Genomic DNA, 21340 nt, shown 5'->3' on the forward strand with positions numbered 1-21340 from the left:
GCTACGATGTGGGTGAACTTCAACAACATGCTAAGTGAAAGAAGCCAGACACAGAAGGCTACATATTGTACAATCCTGTTGGTGCGAAATGTCCAGAAAAGGCAATCTAGAGACAGAAAGTAGCTTAGTAATTGCCTGGAGCACGGTGAGAGCGGGTGGGGTTGTAGAGATTGCCTGCAAACGGGCAGGAAGGATTGTTCAGGGGAGACTGAACTGTTCTAAAACTGGATCGTAGTAACGGTTGCACAACTGTGTCAATTTACTAAAAATCATTCGATTGTATACTTAGCGAATTTTATGGTATGTAAATTATGCCTCAATAAAGCTGTTAAAGATAGCAGATGCTTATTAAGGATGTCATGAGGGTACAAGAATGGGAGGGCACACATTAAGAAGACTACCTATGATTAATGTAACATCACCCCATTACTCGTGAATGAGCCTTTCAGGAATACCTCCTGCTGGGCACTAGAAATTCACCATATTTACCTAGAAACATAGCCTTTCACTTACATCAAGCAGAGACAATTGAAGTCACCAAGCCCAATTCAAGCCTCATCCCACTAGCAAAATGAAACGGGTAACCCGCAGCTTGGTCAGAAAGAGGCTATGACCTAGGAGACTGTACTAAAACAACCATGGCCTCCAAAATGTCTTCCGTTCATCTCGGTGGGGGGTTAAAAGGCCTGAACAATAGAGTTATCACTTACCCAGTTGACTGGCCTCTCCTTTGTACAAGAGCTAGAGTACGGATAGTAACTTACTTTTGTGATGCTCTTACAAAATGCTTTAACATACACTCGTCTGTCTGTTCTCACAGCAGCCCCATCGGTGGATGTGGGACGAACACCACTAGCTGACTGGCCTGACCCTCATCCAGTCGCAGTCAAGGAGATGTGAGTGTACGTTTACCGGGTGGGCTCTGGGAAAGCTTTTAGTCTTTCTGACACAGAGAGGCTGATCTTCTGTCCCTTCCTCTTCCCCCTTCTCTGTGCCTCGAGCAACGCATTTCTTTTTTTTTTTTTTTAATTTTTTTTTTTTAACATTTATTTATTTTGGGGACAGAGAGAGACAGAGCATGAACGGGCGAGGGGCAGAGAGAGAGGGAGACACAGAATCGGAAACAGGCTCCAGGCTCTGAGCCATCAGCCCAGAGCCCGACACGGGGCTCGAACTCACGGACCGCGAGATCGTGACCTGGCTGAAGTCGGACGCTTAACCGACTGCGCCACCCAGGCGCCCCTCGAGCAAGGCATTTCTAAGAATTGGAAAAGTCAAGGACCACGAAGGGAAAATCTGGTACAGAAGGGCCCAGAGAGCCCCAAAGATGCTCGTCCTGACACGGTCAAGCTGCCAAACCAACTGCGACAGCATATCCTGGAAGGCCCGGTAAGTGAGGGGGTGTGACTTCCTGCTTGTTTAAATCACTGTGCTAGGCTTTTACTTTTACTGGTTGTTGCGAAACCTCTCGCTACCTGGTTAAGGCAGAAGTCATTAGCTGCACTTCACAGATGCCCAAGCTAAAGCTTTGAAAAACTATGCAACTCAACCAAGGCCAAGCTGCCAGCAACGAGAAAAACAGGAACGTGTACCCAGCTTTCTGAATCTAGGAATGTAATAGCCACAACAGAGACAGCAAAAAAAAAAAAAAAAAAAAAAACCACCACCACCAACAACAACAAAAAACACCCGTTGAGCACTGAGTAGGTAGCAGGCCTCTGACTTCACTAGGTCCTTGACTTTTCTCTAATTCTTAGGACTCCGCAGGCCTGCTAGTATTATACCCATTTTATGGATGAGCATATAGAGATTAAGAAAGATGAAGTCAAAGTCCACATAGCTCTCAAGTGGTGGTGCCAGGAGTCTAAACTGGCATGTGTCTTATCTACTCTGAGGAGAGTCCAGAGGAGTAAAGCATACTCCCTGGGATTTAGTGACCAGCTGATGAAAAGCATCATATACCTAGGAAATGGGTCTGGATGATCCCTAGTGGGATTCAGGTTGGCTACCCAGACTCATCACCCTTGTGGGGAGGGGGGTTCTTACTTTAATGCGTTACTAAAGCAACTTTCTGGACACGACTGGCCTTTGACTGTTCACGACCACTCTTGTACTGTCAAGTTCACCTCTTCCAGGAACCCCTCCCTGATTGCAGGCATCAGAGGGCATGAAAGGGAGTTCTCCACGGGAGATGTGAGATTCTGCTTCTTTCTGGAGAGAGGGGTTCAAATTCGGGGCCACTTTTTGGCAGCACCGGCCTGACAACAGCAATCTGGAGCCCAGAGTAAGTACCAGGAGAAGGGAACCCCTACGTCGGGGGTGAAGAGGTGGCTGCCGGAGCCCCCTACGTCGGGGGTGAAGAGGGAGAGAAGCGGCTCTCAGCCAGCGCCAGGCACAGGTTGCACGCGCCACCAGAGGCGGTTGCCATTCGAAGCAAGAATGTATAGCATGTCCCACACTTGAGGTGCCACGGGGGCGTGTGCGTGGGGTCGGAATTGGGGCCAGAGTGGTAAAAAGTAACGCAGAGGGATTTAGAGATGTTCACTGCGAACCGCCGTCGCCTTTCAGGGTAATGTCCCCCTCTTCTGAGACGGGGCTGCAACCCCATCCATGTCCATCAGGCCCATATGGGCTACCGAGCCTTTAAGAGCTTAATTAGTTTTTCTCTCTGGGTTCCCTGCCTCCCCAGCAATGACTGAGTACCTGACTCACTTAAACAAGGGGTATCCAGCATTGATGGCTTTTCAAGGGATCGTGGAATTCTGGGTCAGGGAGAAGCCAGGTCTTCAGGACGGTTCGGCGAGGGCTCGGCTGGTGCCGCCCAGGGGCTCCCCGCTTCCCCCAGGCTCCGGCGCTAACAGGCCCTCTGCTGCCCACCTGGAAGCAGGTGCCTCCGACCCTCTCTGACTTGTGGGGTGACAGTGGAGAGCTGAATATGGAGAACTGCCCGTGTTTTCGTGAGCCTTCTTTCCTTGCCTCAGACACAGTTACGTCGGCCCAAACCTGCTCATGCCTCCGGAATGGTGCTGCTCCCTTACACGTGATTGGTCCAGCATTTCTACTCTACAAGGAACGAAGGGTACAGCCAATCTCATCTCCATGAAAGCAATGCATCTTCCTGGCCAGGTTATCATCCCGTGTCCCTCAGAAGTGCATCTTTCTCCCCAGGATCGTTCTGAGCGAGCCACAGAGTCACAGGAGAGTCTTGGGAAGATCAGGAGGAGAAACCCAGTGGAAAGAATAATCCGAGTATGATCCTGGGAGCTTCAGCTCCTCAGACTTCTCACCTCTTCCCGGAACGCAACCCCTTCCCCCCCTAACCTGCTGCACCTTCAAGCTTGAAGCTCTTCCCAGACTCCACCTCTAGGGATAAAAAAAGGACTCTCTCAGATTATTGAACAGACCAGCAAATGCTCACTCCCTTAGGACAGGAGGCAGTTTGGACCACAGGCAGGTCAGAATGTCCGGGCACTTCTACAAACAGCCTTCCCCCCCGCCCCCACCAAAAGAATATCAAACGTGAAACAAACCAGTGTTCTCCCATCAAAAACATCGTAACTCATTTAACATTGAGGTTTTTTTTTTTTAATCCTTTTTACTAGATTAAAAAAAAAACACAATAGTTGTTTCTTTCCTTTTATTTCAGCAGGGTTCCAGATAATAAAAAGATTTATAATTAAGCCAGTAGATTTACTTTTGCTATGCTGCCCTAGATTATGAAAAAGTATAATTATATGCAATTAAAAAATGAACAGTATTTCTTACCCGAGCCAAGCTTGAAAAGTCATTATGAATCCATTAGCTCAGCAGACCTTACAAATGGCCTTCACTACTCCGGACTTCATTTAAATTTACAACATTGAGAAGTAACTTCTCCCCCTTTGATGGACTGTGTGTGTGTGTGTGTGTGTGTGCTCACACATGTGCGTGTTCATTCTCTACTTTACCAAGAGGAGCCACACACTGATCTTACATGATCTTACATGGCTAAGGCCATGTTCTTAATATTGAGTTTGCCATGTTCTTCCGGTCACATGGCTCATAAGTGCTGCACTTCGGGAATCTGCCAGATGGAAAACTGAGGGATGGTCTAGAATTTTTCTAACTTACCCTTGTGCCTACCTCCTATAGGCAGTGATTTAGTGCTTTATTGCTGACAGCACAAATGAGGCCATGATTGTCACAATGCTATCTGGACTTTGCTCTGGTCCCCTCCTCTCCTCCAGCTATATCAGCCTGAATTGTTCCCACTGAATTCACTTATGGCTGGGTTACTGTGGAATTGCCACACTTATCCACATAATTACCTAGCATGATGGGTGCTTTATCTCTCGAGAGACTACCAGGGATAACACATACAGGAGAATTGATCTAGATAATCCTGGCACCATTCACGACTTTATTTCAATTGAGCCTGCATGTTTGACAAGAAGTTGTAATTATTGAAAATTTCATCTGCATTAAGATAATGGATCTTACCCAGAAGTCCATTTTCTCTTGTCCCTCAACATTGGAATCACCCTCAGCATCATCGTTGGCAGGAGCCCAGGGGTTATAGCAAAAGACAAAACAAAAAACCACCCAAAAGCCCTCTATCACCGTTTTTTGCATTTAACTGGCTCTCCTCCTTCGCTGATCTTTCCACCTGCTTCTGTGTTTGCCCGATGACATCAGAGCCTTCAGTAGTGGCTCCAACTCTGGCTGATAATCAGAATCACCTGGAGGCAATGTAAAAAATATAGGTGAGGGGCGCCTGGGTGGCGCAGTCGGTTAAGCGTCCGACTTCAGCCAGGTCATGATCTCGCGGTCCGTGAGTTCGAGCCCCGCGTCGGGCTCTGGGCTGACGGCTCAGAGCCTGGAGCCTGTTTCCGATTCTGTGTCTCCCTCTCTCTCTGCCCCTCCCCCGTTCATGCTCGGTCTCTCTCTGTCCCAAAAATAAATAAACGTTGAAAAAAAAATATAGGTGAATAGTAACCTAGACTTTCTGAATCAGAAGTTCTAGGAGTAGGGCTTGGGAATCTGTCTATAAATCACTCTCCAGGTGATTCTTAGGCAGCCAGCCCCACATGGTACATAAGTTGGCATTTACATCCCTCCAGCCCAGATGAGGGGCTGGGCACACTCAGGTGGATGGGAGAGAAGGCCCATCTCTGGTCATTTCCCTGTTCTCTGGAATCCATCCTCTTTGAGTATTCAGGTACAAGCCTGGATGAACAAGGATCCCAGGACCAGACCCAGACACCTCCCACCCTCGCAGCCTTCCCTGAGGGGGCTGCTCCCATCTCAGGTGATGCGTCCCTAGAGCAAGATGGCGGGTGTCCCAGGTCTCTTTCTCAGTGCAACTATAGCTGCTCAATGGACACCAGCTTTCCCCTCGGCTCTTTCCCAATTCTTAGATGTTTTAGTTCCCACGTGCGCTTAATTCACCACCAGCCATCAGCACATTACCTAAAAATTAAAATCCTGCAACACTCCAAACTGAAAGACAATGAGGGTGCCAGAGAGGAACAAAGCACTGGAATTCAGAAGATCTGGACTTTAACCCCAGCTTTGCCATTTTCTGGTGGCCTAGCCTTGCAGAGGTCACTTCTGTTTTCCAGGCTGCTGGTTTTTCCACCTGGATAGTGAGAAAGGTTGGGCCAGATCATGTCCAGTTTCCTTCTAGTTCAAGTATTCTGTAATACAACATCCTTCAAGGAGGCTCCATACGTGTTCTTCCAATGATTGATACTTCTGCATGCGACATCACTAAGGAGATTTGTAACTGTGATCAAGATACTGAACTCTTCGAACCTTACTTTACTCATCATAAAAATGGAATAACAGTATTATCAAGCACTTGGTTGAGTAAGGATTAAATGATACATGCATCTAAAACCCCTACTGCCGGGTCTGGCACCTGGTAAGCACAGAGTACGTTATGTGACATTGTCACCATCATCAGAACCGTCGCCATCATCGTCGTCATTATGACAAGATCTCTAGTGTTCCAAAGGGCTCACTCACACTGGCCACTGTTTCACCCTGTTGAGATAACAAAGTGACCTCACGAGCCTGGTGATAAGGAATCTGGACATTACCCTAACCCTGGATTCAGAAAATAGGCTGACCCATTCTGTGAAAGCCTAGGTCCCATTCTCTCCCCTGCTCTTCCAGCTGGAGAGGGTCACTCAAGCACCACAGAGTGGCAGCCAGATGGGGACAGTGACCTGCGTTCACCCTGGGAATCTTGTGGCACGTGCTGGAGAGTGTTGTTTTTTTTTTAATGTTTATTTATTTTTGACAAAGAGAGAGAACATGAGTGGGGAAGGGGCAGAGAGAGGGAGACACAGAATCTGAGGCAGGCTCCAGGCTCTGAGCTGTCGGCACGGAGCCTGATGTGGGGCTCGAACCCACGGACCACCAGATCATGACCTGAGCTGAACTTGGACGCCCAACCCACTAAGCCACCTGGGCGCCCCCTGGAGAGTGTTCTGTATATCATTTTAATGAATCGGGTCCTTCAGTGAAATGCAATCTCAGAGTCTTAGAGGTCTCCCCCGGCTCTCTTTGTGTGGCCACTCCAAGAGCAAAGGCTCTTCCAGGGGGCTCTCCTTGAGTCCCAAGGCTTGTAGGGAGGCAGCCTCCTCCGTCAGACCTACGGCTCTCAATGCAACCTCATCTTCCTTCTCTCCCTCTCTCTCTGAGTATCTCAAAACCAAGTTGTTTGTAAACTCCCTCCACCAAATGGCTCTGTTACACGGGCTCGGCTCATTAACATGCAGGCAGTAAAGTACGGCAGGAGCTCCGATTTGTCATATTAAGGAGACTATATTGCTGTGGAGAGAAACATTAAAGGATTTTATTCTAAGATATCTCCCCTCCACCCACCCCCCCCACCCGGTGCAGACAACGTCTCTTGGGACAAGCTCTGCTTCCCTGCTCTCATTTGCACAGATTTCTGATAAATGTTCCCATCAGGGCCATAGGCCCCCAGTGCTGCACCACTGGCCCTTTCCCTTGGGGGTCTCGGGGGTTGGCTTTTGAGATGGCTTCGGGCCTTGGGCAGCCACCACGGTAAAACATTCATCTTCATTCCTTCTCTCCTCTTACCCGCTAGCTGACAGCGAGACCCCGTCCCAGGGAGGGCTGGAGGAGATTCCGTCTCTGCCGCTCAATGCCTCCCTCTTGGAACTAATCGCGGCTTTTCTCTGCCCTTCTCCATACAATCTGATATCATTATCGCCAACATCATGAAAAGAAGGCCCCTTTGTAGATTGCATTGTGCAAACCGAAGAATTACCTAGACACGGCCGACTTTGCCTATTAGGAACGTTAAGAGCATATTTACACGATACCATGGCACACGGGTGAAGGATAAGCCCAGGACGAGATTAAATCAACAGACTGAAAGATAAATGAACAATAATGCATTAATATCGAATACATATCTGAGGGTAAGTGCCATGTGGGTTGGAAGGCAGGGCGAAGGGCACGACTGCAGGGTCAGTGGGACCCGAATGACAGATGTGAGGGGTCAAGGGCAGGCATTTCCTCCAAGGGAAGCATTAAAGATCAATCTCCATAAGTGGAAGGAAGGCCATCCATGGTCCCCTATGTGCTCTTAGTTTCATTAAAATTCTGTTCTGTTGAAAACAAAGAGGGGAAATGGTTGCTCTGAAGGTTTGGCAGGGGAGAGTGATACACTATCACTGGATTCAGGCTAGGTGGGGACTCCTTATGTTTTGTTGTTGTGATGGAGTACAGCTGACATGTGATGCTACATAGTGACTGGACAATCCTCTATGTCAGACTGGTCTCACGACAAGCGTAGCTACCATCTGGGGGACTTCTGGATTTAGAAATATCAAGGGCCAGCCGGGGAACTCTGTCCAGGGCTCACTGTGAAGAAAAGAGTCATGCTCAAGGCTGGCAGGAGGAAGGCAAGGAGAAATTTCCTCAGAGGGGATGAGGCTCCCTTGCAGCTGAAACCTTCTGGAAGATGTAGGGCTCACCCTGGGCCTTCCCTGAGCTGGCTGAGCAGACCTAAGACATGACTGAGGCCCACACTCTGAGACTTGAGTGGGGAAGCCCAAGTGGGGCACCTTGTGCCCCACCACCCCCCAGTCAACACCTGCATGCCTGGAGGGAGCGACGCCAGCCTCCCGTGGTTCCTCTCTCAGTCTAGACTGGAGCAGAGTTGGAGAGAATTGAATTCCCTCCTCCATTGCTCCTGGGGCTGCTAATTCATAGTTGCATTAGCTTTCATTTGGATAACAGCATGGGGGATTGTCAGATATTGGCTCTGACCAAATTTAATCTACAGGCTGCGCTCTGCCCTCTTTCCACTTGCCTTTTACTCAAGACCCTAATGAAGAGATTTATCTGATTGGTTTACCGGAGTCCTATCTGGAATGAGTAGCTCCAGCCCTGTGCGCTCCCACCTCTCCGCTGTCCACTCCAATCAAGAACGGGGGCTCTCGCAACTCTCTCAGTTCTGAAACAAATTAAATCTCACTGACAGACTCTATCTGCCTCGAGTTCTCCATTACGCTTCACTTTGGGTTTGCCTTCACGGTGACAAAACTGCTTTGACACGTTCGAAGATTCTCAGGGCCCTGTTCTCTGCCGTCCCCACCCCTACCTCGCTGCTGTCCGGTGTGATTTCTGTAACGACAAGACCCACCACTCAGACTTCCCCGGCGTCAGCAGCTACTCTGCTACCTATCAGCGACATTCAGCCCCCAAGTGCGACATGACGGGCTGTGTCGGGGGCGGCGGGAGAATACCTCCGCTCGCTCCCTGGAGGGCCCGCAGAACCATTTCTGCTCCTTTCTTCCCCCTCCTTCCAGCCAGCCCATCCAGGCCTTTTGAAAGAAGTCATTCCCCGTGTCCCCCCCCCCCCCCCAAACCGCCCCCATCACGTCTCCACAAGGTCCCTAGAAGGATGTGGCCTGGGGCTGTTCAGTATCTTTTCGGTCTGCACCTGCAATTGAGCCAGTCTTTAGATATGTTCCCCCAGGCGGTGGGGAGACAGATCTCAGGTCTCCCCTGGTGCCTTCAGGGGAAGCTGCTAACCTACCTCCACCCTAATAGCCTCATTAGACTCACCACAGATGTTCCCCCTGCTGCACTGGGCTCCTACACCGAAGCCTTCTCATCTCCCTGAGGCAGCTGCAGAAGAGGGGGACAGGTCCCAAGCAGGCCACCATCATGACTTTGACAGCAAGCACGTTGGTGATTATAAATTCTCCGTTTTCAAGCTTCTGTTAGTGCTTTGAGAGTTGCTTTATTGGAATTAATAATTGAATGGTGTTGGTTATAGCCATCACTTGAGGCCCATTACAGTCCCTTTTAGCTCTAAAATTCTTTTCATTCATAGATTCATTCATTCATTCATCAAATACCTATTGAGTACTTGTCATGTGTCAGGTCTTTCCCTAAGAGTTCCCTGGATTCAAGCCCCAAGGGAAAGGGGTTATAGCAAATCAGGATGGAAGGGGCCATGAGACTGGAAGCTTCTTGGATGCAGGCCCTCACACACCCTTCCCACTTCTTGCTCTGCTGTCCCCCAGGGTCCCCAAATCTTCTTTTCCCTGGTCCCTGCATCTGTGCAAATCCCCTCGGATTAACCAGCACACCAGCCGTAAACAGTAAGGATGGCCTATCTAAGGAGCAGAACTTCCACTCCCCGCCCCCAACAAATGCCCTGATTCTGATGGTGTTCAGGAAAGCCCCCCAACCCAGAAAGTGCCACGTTAGCATGTGGATTATTTTGAGCTGAAGGCAATTGAGTCCCTGCGGGCTGAAGAGAAACTTTTCTCCCACCCTTAACCACACAGAAGAATCTAAATTGGGGGTCTTCCCCAGAATAAGGGTTATTAACAGATCAGTTTTTCTCGGAGTGGCCCATCTGTATGGCAGGGCAAACATCTAATTACCAAACGTCTGTTCCTCTTATGGTCCCGTGAAGTACACTCCTTTCCTCTGGAGTCCCAGACTCTTACCCCTTCCCCTTAGTTTCAGGATGACATATATACTCCATGCTGCCTGATGGTCTTTGGAATTTCCATGTCTGTGTGGATGTCCCATTATACACACCTGTAAAATTTGGTTTTCTCCTGTTATTCTGTCTCGTGTCAATCTGATTCCTAATCCAGCTACAAGGGCCTTCAAGGGGACGGGAATTCTTGCTCCTCGACACCTCCTTCATCTCAGTCCCATCACTTTTCACATGCCTTTCCCACAACCTATCGTGACTGCTGATACATCAGGGCCTCTCCAGCTCTCAAATCCCGGGCTGGTGTTTGAGAAATTCAGGTGGAGTCCAGATTCCTACTTGGAACTGTCAAGAATTCTACCTCGGAACCCACAGCCCTAGAATTTGGGCTCAACCCCCTTGTGACAACCCGGACCTCAGATTCCAGGCCTCAGGTTGTAGCTCTTCCTCCGAAAAGACACTGAAGCCCCTGGAGACTGCAAAATGAGAAAGTCACATCTTACACGGCGGCCCCCAGGCTCTACAACTGGCTAGCCACCCTTGTCCCTGAAAGGGAAGGCTTGGTTGCCACCACCCTGGGAACTGCGTGACCTGGGCTATACTTCTGGTTTAGTCATCACACACTGGGTTGCCCAGCCCAAACCACCTAGCCTCCCCGGGCCACAGCATCCTCGTTAACAAAATGCCATGCTGCTACAGCGATTTCTACTTGGTCTCAAAAGGATTTATAGGCTGTGCCTATAAAATCTACAGGCTAGACTAGATGTTCAGTAAGGTGAGCTCCCACTTTAAGATTCCGCAAGCGACTCACTTATTTAACCTATCTCGGGAGCATGTTTAATGCCAGCCACTATGATGGGAGCTCACAAAATATGCCCCAGCATTCACAGCAGTTCCCAGCGTGGTAGCAACAGGAGGGACATCGTTTACGTAGTCAGATCAAATGGCTACAGAAAATCAAATGCTTGCATATTTTAAAAATAAGTGCAGTAATAAGTATGCTCATAATTATATTATATGTACCAGGCCATACATGAAATGTCCTACCTGGCTTTTTGCAATCTGTCTGCACAAAAATGCCCATATAAAGTAGATACGATTACACACACATTGTCCAATATTTATTGCGTGACAAGGATACGACAGATCTTATACTAGGTACTTGGGTGTAAGCACGTAGATTTTGCATCACTGGGCCCAGAGGGGGTTAAAGACATTCCCAACCACATAGCTGGCAAGTGGCAGAAAGGACCAGAGATCTAGTCTGCCAGGCTCTAGAGCCTAAGCTCCCAAATGCTAACTATCCTACTTACCTCAGGTTGGTTTTATGATCTTCACGATGTCAGCCAAAGCCAGTGTTTTCTGAGCCAATAGCTTACTCCCTCCTATTGTCCTTTCCTCACTCAGCTTCTCCTACTCATGAGTGAACCTTCCCCATCGCGATCTTCTACCCATGAAATAGCCGCTTTGTATTCCCTCCGCTTCACTGGTTCTCATTTCCAATTGCCACCTGAACGCTGCTATTTTCTTCTTGTCTTCCACTCTTTGCTTTCTCCTTCACCTCTCCTGTAACTCTGCAAAATATCTGTGAATTGGCTAAACTGAAGGACTCTACCATGGTCTGATTCTGGAGGCACAAACTGTGAACTCCTTTGAGAATACTAGCTTCATATTATAGAACCCGGAGCAGAAGGAGACACAGGGAATTACAGAACAACCTTCAGTGAAGCCAGAAATGTGGGTGGCTTGGCAGGTTTCGAGACTGGATGGCCCCTTCCTATCTTGAAATCACATTTGATTGGGCGGTGTGGTGAAAAAGGAAAAGCATGAATAGCAACTGAATTGAGTTATTCATGAACACACTACATGCAAATACCATTTAAATATAAAGAGTTCTGAGTCAGGCTTTCATGTATCACGTGGGAGACAATATGGCAGACGGTGAAGAGATGGGTCTCTATAGACTGGGATAGGATGAGAAAAGGACCCCCTGGCTGTCCACATTACCTACGGAAATCTGGAAATGTTAATTTCATGATGCACAGCATCATCTTAGCGACTTAACGACTTGCTCTTTCATACCAATCTGACGTCAGTGCAGTCTTGGGTCTCAGTCTAGACTGGTGACTCTTAGAAGCTGTGTGGTCATGTCAGCCGTCAGGAGGCATGATACCGGAATGGGAAGTGAACCAGCCCTCACATAACCATGATGCCGTGAGATGCTACTTGATAAAACATGGTGTCAGCCTCCTCAAGATTTTACTCTCATATCCCAACTGCTGCTTGGCTACCCCAAAACTCCAACACAGCTCATTATTTCATAAGAGGTGTTAAATATGAATTGTTCATTACAACACATATTATTGGATGTTTAACTACCGTGTAATTGATTTTCTATCCATTGCCTAGTGGTTAACCCTCAATAAAGCTTTTTGTAATCAACTTAAAGTACAATACCTACCACGCTTGATCATCTTTCTCCTTTGATTTAATAAGAAACCAACCCTACATTATTGAAATTATTCTTTATCATTAAAAAAAATGGTCAAGTTTCAAACACAGCATGAGAAAAACTCTGGGTGCATCTGGGCCCCCCCTACAGAAGGATCTCAGTGAGAGCAAGAGCCCAGGGGGAGGGACCCAGAGACTCTTGTAACCACTGTGATATTCACTAAGGTCCAGGACTGTCACATCCTATGCTCATAGCTAGGAAGACAGTGGAATCGTTCTAGAACTGCCATGCAGGAAGTCAAGTTCCTGGTCCAGTGTGACAGATAGTACAGCTCTTCCTCAGGGTTGAGAGATCAAGAAAATTAGGAGAGGCTCAGACTCTCCAAAGAACATCAGAAACAATTAAGCATTAATATGCATTTAGAAGATCCATCCTTCAGTACCTTTCTTCAGGGCTTTACCTAATGATAGTCCCTCACCCCCTGTAAGTCTTCCTAAAAAGCCTACCTCCTCAGGGAGCCTGCCTTGTCTTGATGAAAGTGAAAAAGCGACTGACCCCAACCAACCACAGGATAGGCAAAGTGGGGAAATGTTTCGTGGAGCCTCAGGAAAGCAGACGGCTGGGGCAGGGATAGCAATTCAGAAGCCAGTGTAGGAGACAGGAGATGGAGGACACCATTAGCTCAGCCTCAAAAAACTCTAAAGTGTTCACAGAATCCCTGACCCTCCCAGCCTTCAAAACACACACACACACACACACACACACACACACACACACACATCATGACACATGATGAATGAATAATAAATAAAATAGTACATGGAAAGCTCCAGAAAAGACGTAGAACAAGTGCTTAAAATGATAGCTGCTACTGCCTCTTCATATTAACACTTATTATTCTACAACATGGTTTTTAATTCACTTTATCTCCTTACTACTGGCCATGGAAAGGAATATTACATTTTGCTTCATTCATTCATTTAGTTCCTTAGCCACATTCCTCGATACGAATTTGCAGGCTCTGCAGGTATGATTTTTGGTGAGCTTTTAAAACACCTAACTCAATCTCTCTAGAAAGGCTTACATAAACAGGGTATTGTATGAGGCTACTGGCTACCCTGGATTAGAAATCTTTTCAAGGTAGTGAGTCTTCTGGCACAAGAAGCTAGCTACTGGCTACCCTGGATTAGAAATCTTTTCAAGGTAGTGAGTCTTCTGGCACAAGAAGCTAGCAAGACGCAGCAGAATGACCCCTAGTTGGAACTACTGTAAAGGACATTCAGGTGATCTGTAGGCAGCTGGACTCTGGGGTCCCCTCCAGTTCTTAAATTTTATGATTCCGATTCTTCTAGAACACCGAGATAGTGATCCACATGCAACGTCGTGTGAAGCAACATAAAGATGTGTTTCAGACTCAAACCATAGCGGGCTGCTCAGCTTCCTCCCTGGACGCTCTCAGCCTTGGAGATCAAAGGCTGAGCATTTCCCCATTCAGCCTGTGACAAAAGAGAGAGATCACCCCAGCAGCAAGCTGTTGTTAGACAAATAGGAATCCTCTTCTCAAAGGGCATTCTCTTCGGCATAGTGAGTGGGCAGCCTGCAGTATTTAGGACACATTCCGAAAATAAAATTCAGCGGCCACCAAATGACTCAGTGTAGGAGCCTTCATTCTCCAAGAGAGAAGGAGGGCTGCTAAGAATGGCAGGAACCACCCACAGATGGCCTGCACCAGTTGCAACAACAGATGCATACACAACACAGCCCTTTTCTCTGAAGCATCCAGCCAAGCTCACATCGAGTTCTCCACTGTGTACGTTAAAACCAAAATAAATAATCCAAGAAAATCTGCACATGTCTGTGTGTTTGGGGTCCAAGATAAATCAGGCAATAGGCCCAAGAGGAATTTAAGACATTTGGCCACTCTTCCCTTCTTCCTTTTGGTTATTTATTTATGGAAACCTAAGCATTAGATCACTTTCCAGCTTTAAAATATACAAGGATACCCAGTGCCCCTAACGTCAAGGCTAATCTCCACTGGCTGGTGTTTAAGATCCTTTGGAATCTGAAGCCATTTACTGAGATAATGTCATGTCCCTTAAATGCTCCAGCTCAACCAGGGTGGTCTCCCCACTGTGGCCGCCTTTCTCCTGTCACTCATTATTTCTACCTGTGAGTCTCTACTCTTGCTTGATGCATTACAAAGGAAGCTTACACTTTCCTCCTCCATGTAGGAAGACCTATCCTTCTCTGAGGTCCTGCTGGGGATGCCTCTACCAGTTGGTGTCGAGATGGGCTGATTTCTCTCTTTCCACATCTCACATTACACGGAAGAGGGTGGAGGTGGGGAGCCACCATCTGTAGATTTATCATTGGAATTCTAGGGTGCTAGGGCTGGATATTAGGAGTTTCATCTGCACAGAGCACTTAGACTCCTTGGTAGAAAAAGTGATAAAGCAGAACTTGAGCTGAGAGGCCTCTTAGGGAAGAAAAATTCATCCTTCCAAATAAAGGGAATTTCCAAGACCAGCCTAGTTTAGAGAGAGGGTTCCTGCCCCATGAGGGCAGAGAACTTACTCAGAGGTAGGAGAAAGTTCAAAGATATGTGTCCTGTTTAGGAAAACCAGTTTCCGGATGGCAGAGCAAAATATTCCCAATAGTGTCTCATCATTCAAGTCTTCTTTGGCAAAGCCCTAGAAGCAGGTTGCCAGATACACAGGGCTAGGAGGGGTGTGGACAGAAATGTTTACTATATAGTCACTATCCTGAAAACCCCTAGTTCAAAGAAAAGGCAATTTCTTCTGTGTGAGGTGGGTCTAGGAGACCTCATGTGCACAGAGGCATTTCAGTTGAGCACTGAAGGAAGGGTAAGTTTTAAACAAGTGGAAAAATAAGGAATGCCTCACCCTGAGAAAAGTTGGTGTCTTCTCTTGAACAGCTCACGCTTGAAATGTACACACTTAAATATATTCCCTCTTTGCCTTGAGAGGAAACGGAAGCATGGTAATGGACCTGGGCCCGCAGAACCCCCCAAGGAAGCTCCCTATGTAAATAGATTTTGAAAACTTGCCAAAAGAAGAATTGAGGATTCCGTTGAATATTGAGGGTACATTTTGAATCTGGTTCACAGGGACGTATGACTCCTGGCTGGTTGCATAACCTCTGCGAGCCTAAGATTCCTCATCTGTGAATACAGGACTAAGATCTTGGGGGACTGTCGTGAAGACTAAAAACATCTAACAAATGGTAGCTATTACAGAGAATGGTCTAGCAGCCAGTTGGGAAAGCGATACTGGGGCTGGAAGAGAGGTCCGAGAAGAAGCTACAAGTTTAGAAGTTGTCCACACAAGGGAGGAAGTGATGCTCAGGACAGCTGAGCTCCACGGAAGAGAGACAGGAATTCATGATGGAAACACTAAAACCAGACACATAGATACAAAGATCCATACATAGATAACATAGATACACAGATCTGAGGACTCATCTTTAAGGTTAGGAAGGAAAACAAATGGGCAATTAGTGATAAAATTAGGAAGCCAAGGAAGAATCTCTGGAAATAAGGTGATCATCAGCACATTAGATGTAGCAGAGTTTCAGAGTTTACAGACTGAATGTGGTGCCATATTTGGGGATTATGAAGATGGGGGGTGAGGAAGAGTAACTTCATTAACTTTCTCACGAATTGTTTTACTGGGGTGGTAGGTGCTACAGTTCAGTGAGTGGATGTGGGGTGGGGGTCCCAATCCAGCAGATCCGTGAAACAGCCTGAGCAGATGCATTATTTGAAAAACTTTTCAGGTGATGCTGGGCATAGACAGATCTGAGAATCAATGCCTTAGACTGTTTGTAAAATAACTTGGCTACAAAAGGTTGAAAAGGACAGAAGGTAGAGGAACAATGAAAGTTTAAAAACAAACAGTTTTGTTCACTTATAACCTACATTTGTTGGCCGCTCATAGCCTGCGGAAAAGAAGATAAAGACCAAAGACGCAAATGTGGGTCAGGTGACCAGGGATGGCTCAATCAATGTATGTTTCCTACTGCTGCTGTATTAAAATGATCACAAATTCAGTAGGTGAGAACAGCACCAATCTATTACGTTACAGTTCTGGAAGTTGGAACTCAAAACATTATCAGCAGGGCTGGGTTCCTTCTGGAAGCTCAAGGGAAAGTCTATTTCCTTGTTTTTTCCAAGCTGTACAGGCTGCCTGCATTCCTTGGCTCACGGCCCCACATCATCCAAGCTCCGCTTCTGTTGCCACCTCCCCCTCTCAGACTCTGCCCCTGTCTTGTGATTACGTGGAGTCCACCGACACAATCTAGGAAAATCTCCCCATTTTAAATCGCATCTCCACCAAATCTCATCTGCAAAGTCACTTTTGACATGTAAGGTAAATTTACAGGCACGGGGGATTAGGATGTGAACACGTCTGGGGCCATCATCTGTCCACCCCAAGAGGTATAAAGGACATGTGCTAAGGATAGCCTTGGAATGGAGAAGCCACATACGTTTTTTAACGTGTAGGATAAAATAAGAGAAACAGAAAAGACCTAACAATCTAGACACTGGAGGTGGGTGCATCAGTAGACACACTTCAGGCGTTTGATCAGGACCTTCATATGTTTGGATGTTTCTCTAATTCAGACGTAAGCTTCAAAGGGGCAGAAGCCATGTCTTAAAGTTGTAGCGTGACACCCGGAGCATCTGACTTTCTGCAGGACCCACAACAGACTCTCTAATGCCTTACTGACCAACGTGAGGGTTGGCATAACGAGGAAGGCGCGGGGGTATCTGCTACTGGAAGATGGGTGTCTTCTGCTTAGGAATGGCTCGAAGTGGTAGACAGTCCTAAAAAAGAAGACTGTTTTGTGTCAGGAGGAACGCTTGCCTCCCTCCTCCTCCTCCTCACGGAAGGACTAATTGCACTTGAAGTGTTCAAGACAGTTGTGCCAATCATCATGCTGGCATATGAGACACTGGAGACAAAGCAACCAGAAGGAAAACTAAGCCTCTGAGTGATGGAAGGAAAGGCAGGAGTCACAAATCGCCTGGTCCAATCAATCCTGCAGAGAGGCAGAGGAATTGGCCAAATGTTCCCTGGACAGCCTTTCCACTTTATTGAAGTCTGTAGCAATGAACTCCTCTCGAGGGAAGAAGCAATCGGCCAAAGGAAAAGGGAAAGAAGAACCGAAATCATGCTACAAAAAAAAAAAAAAAAAAAAAAGCCAGCTAAGACAACTGTCTATATATTTATCCTACAAATTTGTCTTGTAAAAGGTTGAAATGAAGACAGGAGAGAGAGGAACAGTAAGGGTTTAAGCACCGATGGAGTTTTGTTTACCTGTTTCTGACTTAAACATGTTGATAATGCAAAAGACCAAAGACGTCGATGTGAGTTAAATACACGCACACACACGCACACACACATGCATGCACGTACACACACACTGGAGAGGGAGAAGGAGAGACCCGTCAATCCACCAAGTATGACGACAAACAAAAGGGCTGACTGTTGACAGAAAATAATCAAATCGGTCACCGATTTTTCACGAAAGAGTAATTCTTACACATTTAAGCCACAGGCTGGCAGGAAAGAATTTTCGTGATTTCTGCCTCTCCGAGGCCTCTGGAACAGCTTTTCTGATACGCTTTTTTTAAATATAAATTCTGCAGTGACTTTTCTCTGGTGCTATTAGTTGTTTGGGTTTTTCTCTGCCTGCCACAGACTTATTTATGTTATCCTGACTTAGGTCTTTTCTTTCCCCCTTTCTTTCTTTGCTGAGGCTGGGTCTCACACCACAATCGGCTGAGTGGCATACAGGGGAGATGCAAGTCTGCCAGACGTGTGGGCGCGTGTGCAAAGGTGTGTGTGTGCATGCATGTGCAGGTGTGTGTGCATGTGCGGTGTGCATGCATGCGTGTGTGAGTAGGTGTGTGTGTTCGCCCAGAATCTCAATTCTCACCAGGGGCTGTGAGCATCTCTCATAACACATGTAATTTCCCAGGGTTTCCAAAGCAGAGGGACTGAGTAACTGAAGTCATTGCCGTAGGGCCCAGAGGGCGGAGAGTCAGCCACTGCTCGCACCCAAGGGAGGAATAGAAGGAGCTTGGGAAGTTCCTATCAGTCAGTCCTCTCTCTCAAAAAAAAAAAAAAAAAAAAACCTGCCTGAGATTTGACACTTTATTTTACAGTCACATTAGAGTTGAGTTTAGACATATTTTGTGCTATGATAGCTGATTGTTTATTATTTCAATGGAGAATTTGATTTACTTAACATTCATTGCTGATAATATGAATTGTGCAGGTTACAAATTGTCTGGGGGCTCAGAAATACTTCCTTCCACCCTGGCTTTCTGGTGCCATCCTATCACCCGCTCCCCTTGCCCCATTCCCTCTCTGCCCTTAAGACTGGCCGGGCAGAGCAGATGGCCCAGAAAGTGCAAAACCTTGCCTGTCCATGGAGGAAGGGAGATAGTCTTTTCCACTCACTCAGTGAAAACCCCATAAGACAGCCTGGTTCACAACATTATATTTCAACCCAGGAAGGGCCATTAAAGGTCATCTGGTTGAATCTCATGGGCAGTTCATTTTAACAGTCGTTACTGAGTGCCTACCATGGTAGGTTTCATCTCATGACAGCCTGGCTCTGTCAGAACGTTCTTCCTCACGTGAGGCAGAAAGGTCTCTCCTGATGTGCTCAGTAGCATAGACGGGTGCAAAAAAGAAGGGTTAACTGAGATAGATACATCGTGTAGGAGACAGCCATGTCCCTGGCTTTTCCCCTCATCGGTGCCCTAAGCATGGTTGATACAAACATGTCACAGGTGCCCTAAGTCAGCCGAAGCTGAGAGGTCAGTAGGAAGAAGGAGAACTGACCCGCTCACCGATTACACTGGTGACGCCTTGCTCTGATTGCATTAGTGCCCAGACGGCCATGTCTGTCCCAGGGGGTACTGTCGTAGGCATGTAGCATATCACTGCGGTCTTCCGGCCGCAGTGGGCTTGAAGCATGAATTAGGGGAAGGGGCCAGCGGGTTAATGAGGTAATGCAGGAGACGGAAAAGTGGAAACAGGTTGCTTTAACCCCTGAAGAAAGCGTTTCTCTAGTAAATAGCAATCACTTTGAAAGCAATTGACAGAAAGCTGGCTTAATCCTTCTTCTGGAGATACTTACAGCTGCCTGCAGTTTTTAATTAATACACTGGGCTCGCTAACAAAGGGGAGGAAGTAGGAGAGCATTAACAGATTTACTTACACAAGTCAAGGAAAGTGCTTTGCAGGAAATACCCTGGCTGCCCAGAGAACTGGATCCGCCTCTGCCCTCCCATATCCTGCATGCCAATGCGCTAGGGTGGTCCCAGGGAGCCCAGAGGGAGGGCAGGTTGCTGTGTAGTTTGAGCAGGCCAGGGGGATTTCCAAGGCTACATTGCATTCCATCCCCCCCCCCACCCCTCAGTGCATTTCTTCTTCGCGTAATGCATTCATTCATTCCACAAATATTTATTGAGTGGCTACTAAATGCAAAGCAGGCTAAACTGAGGAACTGTATTTATATCAAAGGCTCGATCTAGGTGCTGAGGTGTGATATGAAGTATAAAAGCAAACGCGAGGGGTGCCTGGGTGGCTCAGTTGGTTAAGCGTCGACTCTTGATTTTGGCTCAGGTCACGATCTCACAATTCCCGAGATGGAGCCCCGCATCAGGCTCTATGCTGACAGGCTGACTGCCTGCTTGGCATTCTCTCTCTCTCACTGCTCCACCCCTGCTCACACTCTCTCTCATTCTTTCTCTCAAAATAAACAGATAAACTTAAAAAAAAAAAGGCAAAAGGGGCGCCTGGGTGGCATCTGACTTCAGCTCAGGTCATGATCTCACAGTTCCTGAGTTCGAGCCCCATGTCGGGCTTTGTGCCTTCAGCTGGGATCCTGGAGCCTGCTTCAGAGTCTCTGTCTCCCTCTCTCTCTGCCCCTCCCCTGCTTGAGCTCTGTCTCTCTCTCTCTCTCTCTCTCTCTCTCTCTCTCTAGAATACATAAACATTAAAAAAATTATACATGAAAAAGCCAACATGATACTCATCCCCAGGAAACTTAGGTCCAGTGAGAGAGAAACATTCAGGACTTATAGTCTGGATGGCGGTCTGGGCCTGTACTGCCCGTGTCCACTGATTGCATCTGCTCTGGATGGTTGGTGCCATCAATATACCAGTTTTTTTTTTAATATTTTAAATTTATTTTATTTTATTTTTTTAAATTTATAGCCAAATTAGTCAGTATATAGTGCAACAATGATTTTAGGAGTAGATTCCTTAATGCCCCTTACCCATTTAGCCCATTCCCCCCCCAGAACCCCTCCAGTAACTCTCAGTTTGTTGTCCATATTTAAGAGTCTCTTATGTTTTGTCCCCCTCCACGCTTTTTTTTAAATACGAAATTTATTGTCAAATTGGTTTCCATACAACACCCAGTGCTCATCCCAACAGGTGCCCTCCTCAGTGCCCATCACTCACCCACCCCTCCCTCCCACCCCCCATCAACCCTCAGTTTATTCTGTTTTTAAGAGTCTCTTATGGTCTGGCTCTCTCCCTCTCTTTTTTTTTTTTCCTTCCCCTCCCCCATGGTCTTCTGTTAAGTTTCTCAGGATTCACATAAGAGTGAAAACATATGGTGTCTGTCTTTCTCTGTATGACTTATTTCACTTAGCATAACACTCTCCGGTTCCATCCACGTTGCTACAAAAGGCCATATTCCATTCTTTCTCATTGCCACGTAGTATTCCATTGTGTATAAAAACCACAATTTCTTTATCCACTCATCAGTTGATGGACATTTAGGCTCTTTCCGTAATTTGGCTATTGTTGAAAGTGCTGCCGTAAACATTGGGGTACAAGTGCCCCTATGCATCAGCACTCCTG

General features: G+C 47.1%; 1 protein-coding gene and 2 long non-coding RNA genes across 9 annotated transcripts in view; all 3 read right to left on the bottom strand.

The window, feature by feature from the left end:
• KIRREL3 (kirre like nephrin family adhesion molecule 3) overlaps positions 1-21340 on the bottom strand; it is a 553211-nt gene that overhangs the window by 486828 nt on the left and 45043 nt on the right. The gene's annotated exons all lie outside the window — the stretch shown is intronic.
• Positions 2713-3972, bottom strand: LOC109491877. The gene is made up of 2 exons (XR_002736144.2): positions 3766-3972; positions 2713-3363 (listed from the first exon to the last, which is right to left on the bottom strand). It is a non-coding gene; the product is annotated as an uncharacterized LOC109491877 (long non-coding RNA).
• Positions 3978-17622, bottom strand: LOC109491878. Of its 3 annotated transcripts, XR_006586100.1 has the most exons (6): positions 10081-17622; positions 9091-9266; positions 8378-8476; positions 7093-7386; positions 5449-6816; positions 3978-4718 (listed from the first exon to the last, which is right to left on the bottom strand). It is a non-coding gene; the product is annotated as an uncharacterized LOC109491878 (long non-coding RNA). The 3 variants fall into 3 exon arrangements; XR_002736145.2 differs by lacking the exon at positions 8378-8476; XR_006586099.1 differs by having other exon boundaries at positions 7093-8476.

This window comes from Felis catus, chromosome D1 (genome assembly GCF_018350175.1).
Source record: "Felis catus isolate Fca126 chromosome D1, F.catus_Fca126_mat1.0, whole genome shotgun sequence".
Classification (NCBI taxonomy): domain Eukaryota; kingdom Metazoa; phylum Chordata; class Mammalia; order Carnivora; family Felidae; genus Felis; species Felis catus.